General features: G+C 39.6%; 1 pseudogene; it reads right to left on the bottom strand.

Moving 5' to 3' along the window:
* Positions 1-8,390: 8,390 nt before the first annotated feature.
* LOC102498281 (60S ribosomal protein L7-like) overlaps positions 8,391-8,991 on the bottom strand; it is a 13,240-nt pseudogene continuing 12,639 nt past the window's right edge.

Raw genomic sequence — 8,991 nt, 5'->3', positions numbered from 1 at the left:
GCTACTTCCCAAACTTCAAAATTCTAACATAAGCCTTTGATTTTATGCTGCATTGTTTCCTGTCTTAGTACATAGTCAGGCACACTTGAAGTTAGCATGATTTCAGCAAGAATATACTATATGGTGTCAGCCAGTGTTTTATCACCAGGGAGAAACCATTTTACAACAAAATTCTAAAACGAAACTTTTCTTCCGTTTTACAGGACCAGTTCTCCACTCCTTCCTTTTTTAGCTACTCCATTAGTCTGTGCAAATTGCCTTCCTGTTTATTGCTTTCCAGGACTTCGAAGTGCTTGTTTAGAAACATATTTTCTTAAGTCCAAGCTAAAGTCTGGGATTTATTTTATTCCTTTTTTTTTTTTTTCTTTTCTTTTTGGACGATCGGCCAATTCTTTACTCGCTAGTTTCTGTTTTCTGTGGATTAGGACCAGAAATATGGAGCCATTTACTGAAGCTTTATGTACCAGATTTCTATTTGGTCCATGAAGTCACACTGCAAGCAAGTCTTACTTGTTATGTTCCTAACCTACTTTAACATTAAGCAATAGTTGGAGCTTATTTGCACTATTGTGTTATTCAGGATTTTAAAATGACTTGGCATATTGATGGCTGAATACTCTGGGACCTTTTTCTTAATGTTTAATACTTTAATTATAACTTTTTTTTCTGTATTCTATTTTCCTATCAGTCTAGCAATCAGCCAGTAGTTAGTATAATGTGATTCCATTTTTGTTAGAGAAATTGTTGCATAAAAATAAAAAAGGTTATAGTCTAGAAATCATTTGCTCTGCTTTTCTGAATGTTTCTTCACGTCTCTAATATTTTAAAAACAGGGTATATTTTGTTATGTTTCTTTCCTTCCAGCCACTTAAATGGCTCTTTGCTCACTCTACCAGGAATGTCCTAATTGGCAAATTCAATAGATACTTTCCAGTCCTTATCTTGCTTGGCTTGACTGTAGCATTTCATGCTGCCAGTTACTCATTCGTCAAGGAATTAAAAACTATTCATTAAGTACTGCCCTTGTGCCAGAGGCTGTGCTCGCCTCTGGGAAGCCGAAGTGAGTAAGACAGCCATGGCCAGCTGCAGTGGTGCAGTGGTAACAGTTCTGCACACTGCCAAGGCACACAGTTCCCAGTCCACGTCTGCAGGTCTCCCTGCATACTCCAGGTGTGTGCGTGTGCCTGAGCTCCTGGATGGCAGACTCGGTTTTCGGGACTTGAAGACACTTTTTGAAGTTGCCTGCCTGTCTTTCTTTCTCTCTCTCTCTCTCTCTTTTTTTTTTTCCTCTCTCTCATAGCAGATATAAATAAATAAACTTCTTTTTAAAAAGAAATCTGTGGTCACTGTCCATACAGAGTATGCTGTCCAGTGGCAGATTCAGAGAAAACAGACAACTACAGAAAATACTGTTTTCTCTTTCGCTGCATGACTTCATTTGATCTGGGTTTCATCCACCCTGTTAGACTCACATCTTTTGCTGGCCATTCTTCCTTTGCATGCAATATTACTGTTACTTGAATTTTCTTCCTCTGCCTTATTTTTCTTTTTCTTTCTTTCTTTCTTTTTTTTTTTTTTTTTTTTTTTAGAAGTTTTTTTTTTTTTTTGAGAAGTTTTTGCTACAGGGCGCATGCGCTCGCCAGATAGACAGAGAGAGATAGAGAGACATAAAACGAGAAATCACCCCCCAGGGGGGATGGCCACGCCGTAACCCCTTCTCCTCCATTCTCCTCTCGGGATCTTGGGCACGCACGCACATGCACCCGGCATGAGTTTTAAGCCACCAGGTCCAGGACGTGAACCGTGGTCAACTATGTGGGAGTCCAGCAACACAGCCATTACGCTAACTGCTGTTCCCCCTGCCTTATTTTTCTTCTACTCATCCCCTCCAGGTGGTCTCGCCTACTCATTAGATTTCAGCCATCATCTGTATGCCAATGAGCCACTTCTCTGGGTCTGCAGCCTTCAGCCAACAGCTTGCTACCCATCTCCACCTCAAGGTCTCTTTGGCATGTCAAACTCAACATGTTCAAAACTGAACTCATGAGCTTTAATATCCATTCTTCAGACCTATTTTCCACCTCCACTTATACTCTTCTTGGTTAAGAACATCATGATTCACCTGGAATATTGTTTCTAGTGCATTCCATGAGAACAGAGAGCTCCTCTGACTAGACCTGTATCTCTTGTTTTAATAAAGTCAGGCCTTCAAAATATCTGGTGAGTAAATTAAGAGGCTTTTTTTTTTTCTTTTTGACTCTTCTCTCTCTCTCACCACTAATATAATTTGTTCAATTGATCCTGCAAATTATACCACCGAAATCTCACTAGCATCCATCCCTTTTTCATTATCTCTACAATATTCTAACTAATTCAGGTCCTTTCTTTCATATTTTTAAGATACTATTTATGATTCCATATTTTCATCTTTATCTCTCAGTAGTACCCTGCAGTTACAGGCTGTGTGCCAAATAAGTTATATTTCATTTTATTTTTCTGAAGATTTGTTTTTATATTTAATTCCATTTGCTATTATTTTTTAATTTGACCAGAGAGAGAGAGAGAGAGAGAAAGGGAAAATGAGAAAACAAGCTGCCCCGTCAGGGACTCGAACCACAATAAGCCATGTGGGAATCCAGTGCCTTTAATCACCATGCCACCTGCCGGCCCCTAAGTTGTATTTTATAGACTACCTCGTGTAGATAGAATTCCTTGAGATATACAATTTACCCTGTTCTTCCACCTAAGTCACTGGCTCTTGTTCCTGACGGAGAGGAGACGTTAGCTCACCCCCTAAGCAGCTCTTTTTCTCTTCATCCTCTTCTTTCATTTGTAAAGTAGAATTCTATTTACAGGAAATAAGTTTTTTAAAATCCTACCATCTGGTTAAATTCCGCAACTAAGACTAGGTGGGGGAAGAGGAGGAGGTGAGTTGTTTGCTAGGAAATTAAACCAGAAAATGCTCTAACCCTGCTCTGCTGCTTCAGTCTCAAATCCACATGTGACATGGCCTCCAGAATACAACCCCACAGGAGGCTGCTCTCTTCCTATGGTTTACGTAAATCCCTTTCAGAGCATGAGTAAGTTGGCTCTTTCTTTGAGCTTTACTCTGAAAATTATTGTGGTTTTAACATTAACAGAAATTTCATACTTTTTCAAAATACAATATTCATTTTCCTCTTCATCATTTCATTCTGTCACATATAAGTAAATGTCATCCTCATGCCCGTCTAAGCCACTCTAGTACTGATTAGTAAGTTTTTGTTACTATAGAATGTATCGATTGACCCCTCCAGCTGTGTATATCTCCATCTTTCCAGTATTTACTGCAGGAAGCCCCATTACCTGTGTGCTCCGGCACTGCAGTGTTTTAAGTAGTTCCTTTCACCAGGTTCCAGAAGGGACACAGAGCCATTTTGGGGAGAAATCACAAAGTGATTTCTGCAATACATATTAAGACTTTGGATATTTGCTGACCTCTGTCAGTTTTCTAGCAAAGGCAGGTTGGCCTAAAATGTTGCATATCCAGTTTCTTTAGTATGTCCGAGGGGAAGGGCTGTGGTTCCAGTGTCTTTTCTATCCAGGGCATTTCTCTTAGTCTTTAGAATTCCCCTCCAGATCCTTATGTGATAGACTGTGCAGAGTCGTGGTGCAGAGTATGGGCTTTGCAGATAGACTGCCCTGGCCCTCTCCTAGACTATCTCTATCACCTCTGCCTTGCCTCTCTGTGCCTTGATTTCCTTGTTTTCTAACGAGAGGGAGATAAAAGCACATACTTCATAGAAGGTTGTGAAAATTATGTTTATTCATGTAATGTGAGAGAGAAGGACCTGGCATATAGTAAGCTTTCTACATATGTTAACTTTATGAACATGCTGTGCCTGTTCCTTAAATTGTTCTCCCCCCCCATCTGTCTCAACATGGCTTTTCATTACCTAAAATATGCTTAAAGTTCTACATTCTTGGCCTACAAATGGCACAGAAGTCCCTTTGAGATCTGTGTACACTCTGGCTTTCCAGGTGGATCTCTCACCTTCTTCCTATGTATCCCCATGCATTTTTAACCTTATCTAGTGGTATGCCAAGCTCTCTCTGTACATTTCATTCACATTAATGAATACTAATACTTTAAGACCCAGTTCTTGGCCAAACGATGTCTTCTCCGGGAAATTCCCCAGGCTCTAGCACTTAGGCATCCTTTTACAGTTGTTCAAGCTGTGCAGATTTGCATAGCTCATATTTAGTTGCAGCATGACCTTTTGTTTCCTAGATGTCTTCCCCACTCGAACTACTCTTCCACATAAGATCAGTGCCTCGCACAGTATCTAAACACAGATGGTGCACTGCTGAATGAATGAGTGCTATAAACAGAAATTCGTATATATGGCCAGATTTTAGCTTTTATTGATTTAGCTTTTGCTCATTTTTTTGTTATATACCTGGAAGTGTTGTACAAGATTGAACAAAAATGAAAACGAAGACTAGCTCCTAGGAGAACTGTTTCTTGGGGAATCTGTGCTTGGCCCTGTTAGCTATTGCCGTCTCCCCAGAGCATTTTTAGAAATAGATCACACAATACTTGTATACTATCCTCTACCCCTTTTTAGATCTGTTTGCCTCTGAATTTCTCTCTCTTTTGCCCTGTGCTGGCACCTTCTATTCGAGTATCACATATCAAAGTGAACTTCCCCATAGACAGATTTCTTTGCAAAATCGAGCGGGGGTGAGCCTCATGGCTGCTCCTCTTGTGATATGTGACAAGACATTAACATGCCCAGAGTCAGAGCTCTGAAAGATGGTGTTCCTACTGTGGAGAGACCCACAGAGTCTCAAAACCTGATAATGTGACTCCAGCTCAGAGCTTTATAAAAAAGGGCACACAGCTAAACTCATGAGGCAAGAGTCAAATTGTTACAGCTCAGGCTTCCAGTTGTACAGGCCACACCCCCTGCACACTGTTTCTGGATAGAAAAGTCAACATGTTGGCCTGTGCTCTGGGAGTTCACAGCTTAGAAATGGTATGATTAGTGCCTGCAATTAATGTGTTATCTAAGGATACACATGCCAGTTTAGCAGAGAATGCTGGCAGGCCTCAAGCTATCTCAGAGATCGTATTTCCCATGTTTTGTTGCATCAGTCTGAAGCCCTTTGAGGTCAGAGGCAGAATACTGGTCAAAGTTAATGTTGATGATTATCCAAAGGGATGATCACATCATGAATATATTGCACAATGTGGTGTGATTTTTCACTCTTCTTATGGACAAAAAAATTCTGACAGCATCCTAACAGCTGTACCAAACTGTTGCCTGGGCTAGATATTAAATTGAACAAGGAGTGATAAGATCTGCCCATGAACAGAAATAGCTCCATGTGCCACTTGTTGGCATAGGTAAGAAATGACTTAAGAACAGAGTGTTGTCAGATATTGACACGAAGAAACTACCCTGGATTCTGCGAGCCTGCAGGTGGTCGACATGAAACTCAGACTGGCCTTAAGCAATGGTCACAATGATTCATGGCTAAAGAATGTTCCCATGGGTCTGCCTCTTAAGGCTATGCCCCAGAGCTGTTTCTTGCTCAGCACCCAAGAAAAGTGGACCACAGAGAACTGCAGCAGTTTAAGCAGACTGAAGGGCAGAAACTTTCATAAAGGCCCCAACTCATGCGGAATGGAATGAATGCTTCAAGAAACACCAAGCCTGGCGTAAGCCTCGGAACAGCAGACTGCGTGCAGCTGTTAAGGCTTTGTGGAAAGGCACTGTGGAAAATGGAAATCAAGAAATAAAGCAGAGCTTCTTCATGGCTTGTCAATTATTTTACTCCAAAGGACATTTCAATTGCAATGAAAAGTTCAAATAGATGGATAGCTACGGTCACAGTGTTTGCTTCTCACTCTGGTGCACAACATGGTGGCATCTGTGGTGGTACCAGTTTTTTGTTGCTGTTTTCTAATTTCTCAGGGTTTTATTAATGTTTTAAATTTCTATATTCTTTAGACAAGCTCGAATTATAGTCATTATGTTTGCCTCCCTAAATTTTATTACCATTTCAGCAGTCCAGGGGAAGTTATTTGCAAGTCCACCTTCACAATAGTCTATTAAATGGCTGCCAGGTTGCTCCTCAATCTAGTCTTTGCAAGCAGTGAAAAACGATTGCATTTATCAGCCTCTGCAGGACATGTCTAAGAGTTTTCTAATACATTTAAAGGGACCTTATTATATTTCATTTTTAAAAACTGTGACATTATTGGCCCTCTCCAACTTCCTAATGTTATTAGAAACCTCAAGAGGTATATATGTTGACAGAATTTTTAGGGAAGAGGGACTTAGATTAAAGATAAAGAGTCCTGATTTCTGCAGATTGGCATCATTTCATAATCATCCTCTTCTTCAGCTTTCCTGAGTATAGAATTTTCTTCCATGAATATCATATGAGGCCCAGAAGCCATGGAAATGATTTATAAAATATTTTGATAATGAGAGGTGTGTGCCACATAGCATTTGAGGGAAAGAAGATGTAAGGAATGATCAGATCTATAGGAAGACAGTCCATTATTCCTACAAATTTTCCCGACTCAAGGAAAAAACAAGGACAATTTGTGGCAAACAGAATTTGAGGGAATTAGAGGTGTCAGGAAAAAGACAGGAAGAGCAAAATGTGAGAGGAGGCCAGTCCCTATGAGGGTCAGGATTTTAACAGGGAAGAGAGCAAAGATCTATTTTGGCTGGTGAGACACATGGGTGGATAAAAAGAATTTTTAGGAAAGTTCTGTATTATATAATTAAATGTATGTTTATTTCTACTTTGCAGTCTCTTCAGGAAATTTCAGGGAATTTCTTTTAAATCATTTTTTCAAAAAAAAAAATTAGAAAGTGAAGTACTGCATGTTTATAACATGAACTGGTGGTTCCTGGTATATAGAACTACTTTCTCCTCCTGACCTTTATTTTAACATACTTTCTTCAGTATGTCTCCAAGTGCTCCAAAACAAAAGATACCCTTCTCAAAGACTCTAATGCTTCCAAGAAATTCCACATCAATAGTTACATTTTAAAAGGGTTTTTTATTATTATTATTATTATGGTTTTGGGAGACTCCCTCAAGAGCTTAAGCAGAAAAAAGTCAACCTTAGATGGCCCTAGAAGATACATACTTAATGGTTCAGCCTCTTGGTAGATTGCCCTAAGAATCGTTCCATAGCCATTTACAAAGACAAGAGCCCATCATAGTCCCGCTTTATCTGGGGTTTACATCGCCAGTGTTCCATCATTTTAACTGCATGATAGGAACTCACCTATGCCTTGGGTCTGTGTAATGTAGAACACTTAGTATAGGGACAGCCCCTGATCTACAATGAGTATAATACATGGTAGGTTCTATTACTTCATCAGCAGACCTGCAGCAAGATAATTTCCTGCTACTGCAAAATTCTCCTACTCTATAACACTGCTTAAAGCCTTTAGCGGCATATATGTAGTACTTGGTGCATTGTATGATCTCAATAAATATTTGGTGTGTGGACATAAAAATAAACTAAAATGGTTTTCTTTTTCCTTTTATTTTCCTTAGCAAAATCTAATTCATCTGAGCAAATGACCTAAGCATTTGTATAAATAGAGTTAGAACCAAAACATATTCTTGTTTTCTCCTTACACTGTTGGCAGCCATGGAGGAAAGATGTGAGGCATCTCTTCATTAGGAATTCAGTAAGATCAACCTCCTCATTAAATGGAGCAGCACACTGAGTAATAAGAAATCTGGCATGGCTACAGTATCTTGCACATAGGCCATGCTCAATAAACATTTATTGAATGACTGTCTTGTTACCAAGGCTTTGCAGCAATAAGCTTTAGGGGTTTTAGTTTGACCATCTGTTTGAATGGGATGAGTTGTAACGATGAGAGTTCACATTGGGTTTGTGTTCACCAGTTCCTAAATTTCAAGTGAGCTAGATGCAGACCCTCTGTCATATATATATATGTATATATATATATATATGGCAGTATCTTGAAATCTATCCCCTTTCAAATAAAAGGTATAGAGATGTGACTGTTTTTTTGCACTGATGATTTCAGGAGGAGCCAGGAGCACTTGGAAACAAGCATACTGAAGAAGCTGCCATAACTGAGCTCTTCCCCTTGGGAACCCTTGACCAAACCTTTGTGGTCAATCCTCACGGGAAACTATTCAATAAATGCCTCTAGGCAGTTGTGCTAAGATAGCTTCTTGTCAGCCCCTCTGATGTCAGCTAATTGCTGTTCATCAGTTCTCACTGTCTCAGTGACTTTTCTTTTTTTCTTTTCCTTTCTTTCTTTTTTTTTTTTCAGTCTGAAAAACAGCCACTCTGTTTATTTACTGACCAGATTACAAAAATAATCATGGTGGATACCTTAGTTTATCCTTCTAATTAGTCTGTTGATCTGGTCTTTCCCATTGCCAGAATCTCCACCTTCTACAAAATGGGTGGTATTTTTCTTCATTCCACCTCATGGAGAAGATCATTTGAGGGGCCACAGGAAGTTATTTGCTTCTTTGAAGCGTTTTTCAACGGTGTAGATTTCATGAATCAGATCCTCCATGCAGATGATGCCAAATTTACCAAGAGATCGCACAATCAGTTACCTGTCAGAGCAATTCGCTTCCTATTGATTTTGTCATAACCACGTTTATAGATGGGTTCATGTACTGACTTCAGGTTTGGGTACGCCCATACAATATATGGTTCCACAATTCCCAGCATGTTAATTGAGGACTGATTGAGCTTAACAAAGGAGCCATTGAAGAATCTGGCAAAGACAAAGAAGCTGCAACACCTTTTGAACCTTTGTGCTCACTCCATTGATACCTCTGATTCAATGACAAACACCAGTTTGGGTTCTGTGGGTACATAGAAGGGGCCAGCATTTCTTGCCATCCTGGCCATGTGAATCTCAGTTCTGTACATCTGTCTATATTCCTTATGGCAGTGCTAAGCTTTTTTTTTTTTTTTTT

The sequence above is a fragment of the Tupaia chinensis genome, unplaced genomic scaffold, assembly GCF_000334495.1.
Source record: "Tupaia chinensis unplaced genomic scaffold, TupChi_1.0 Scaffold000069_1, whole genome shotgun sequence".
Taxonomy (NCBI): domain Eukaryota; kingdom Metazoa; phylum Chordata; class Mammalia; order Scandentia; family Tupaiidae; genus Tupaia; species Tupaia belangeri.
Note: the sequence above shows the minus strand (reverse complement) of the source record. Positions and strands in the feature narration are given on the sequence as shown.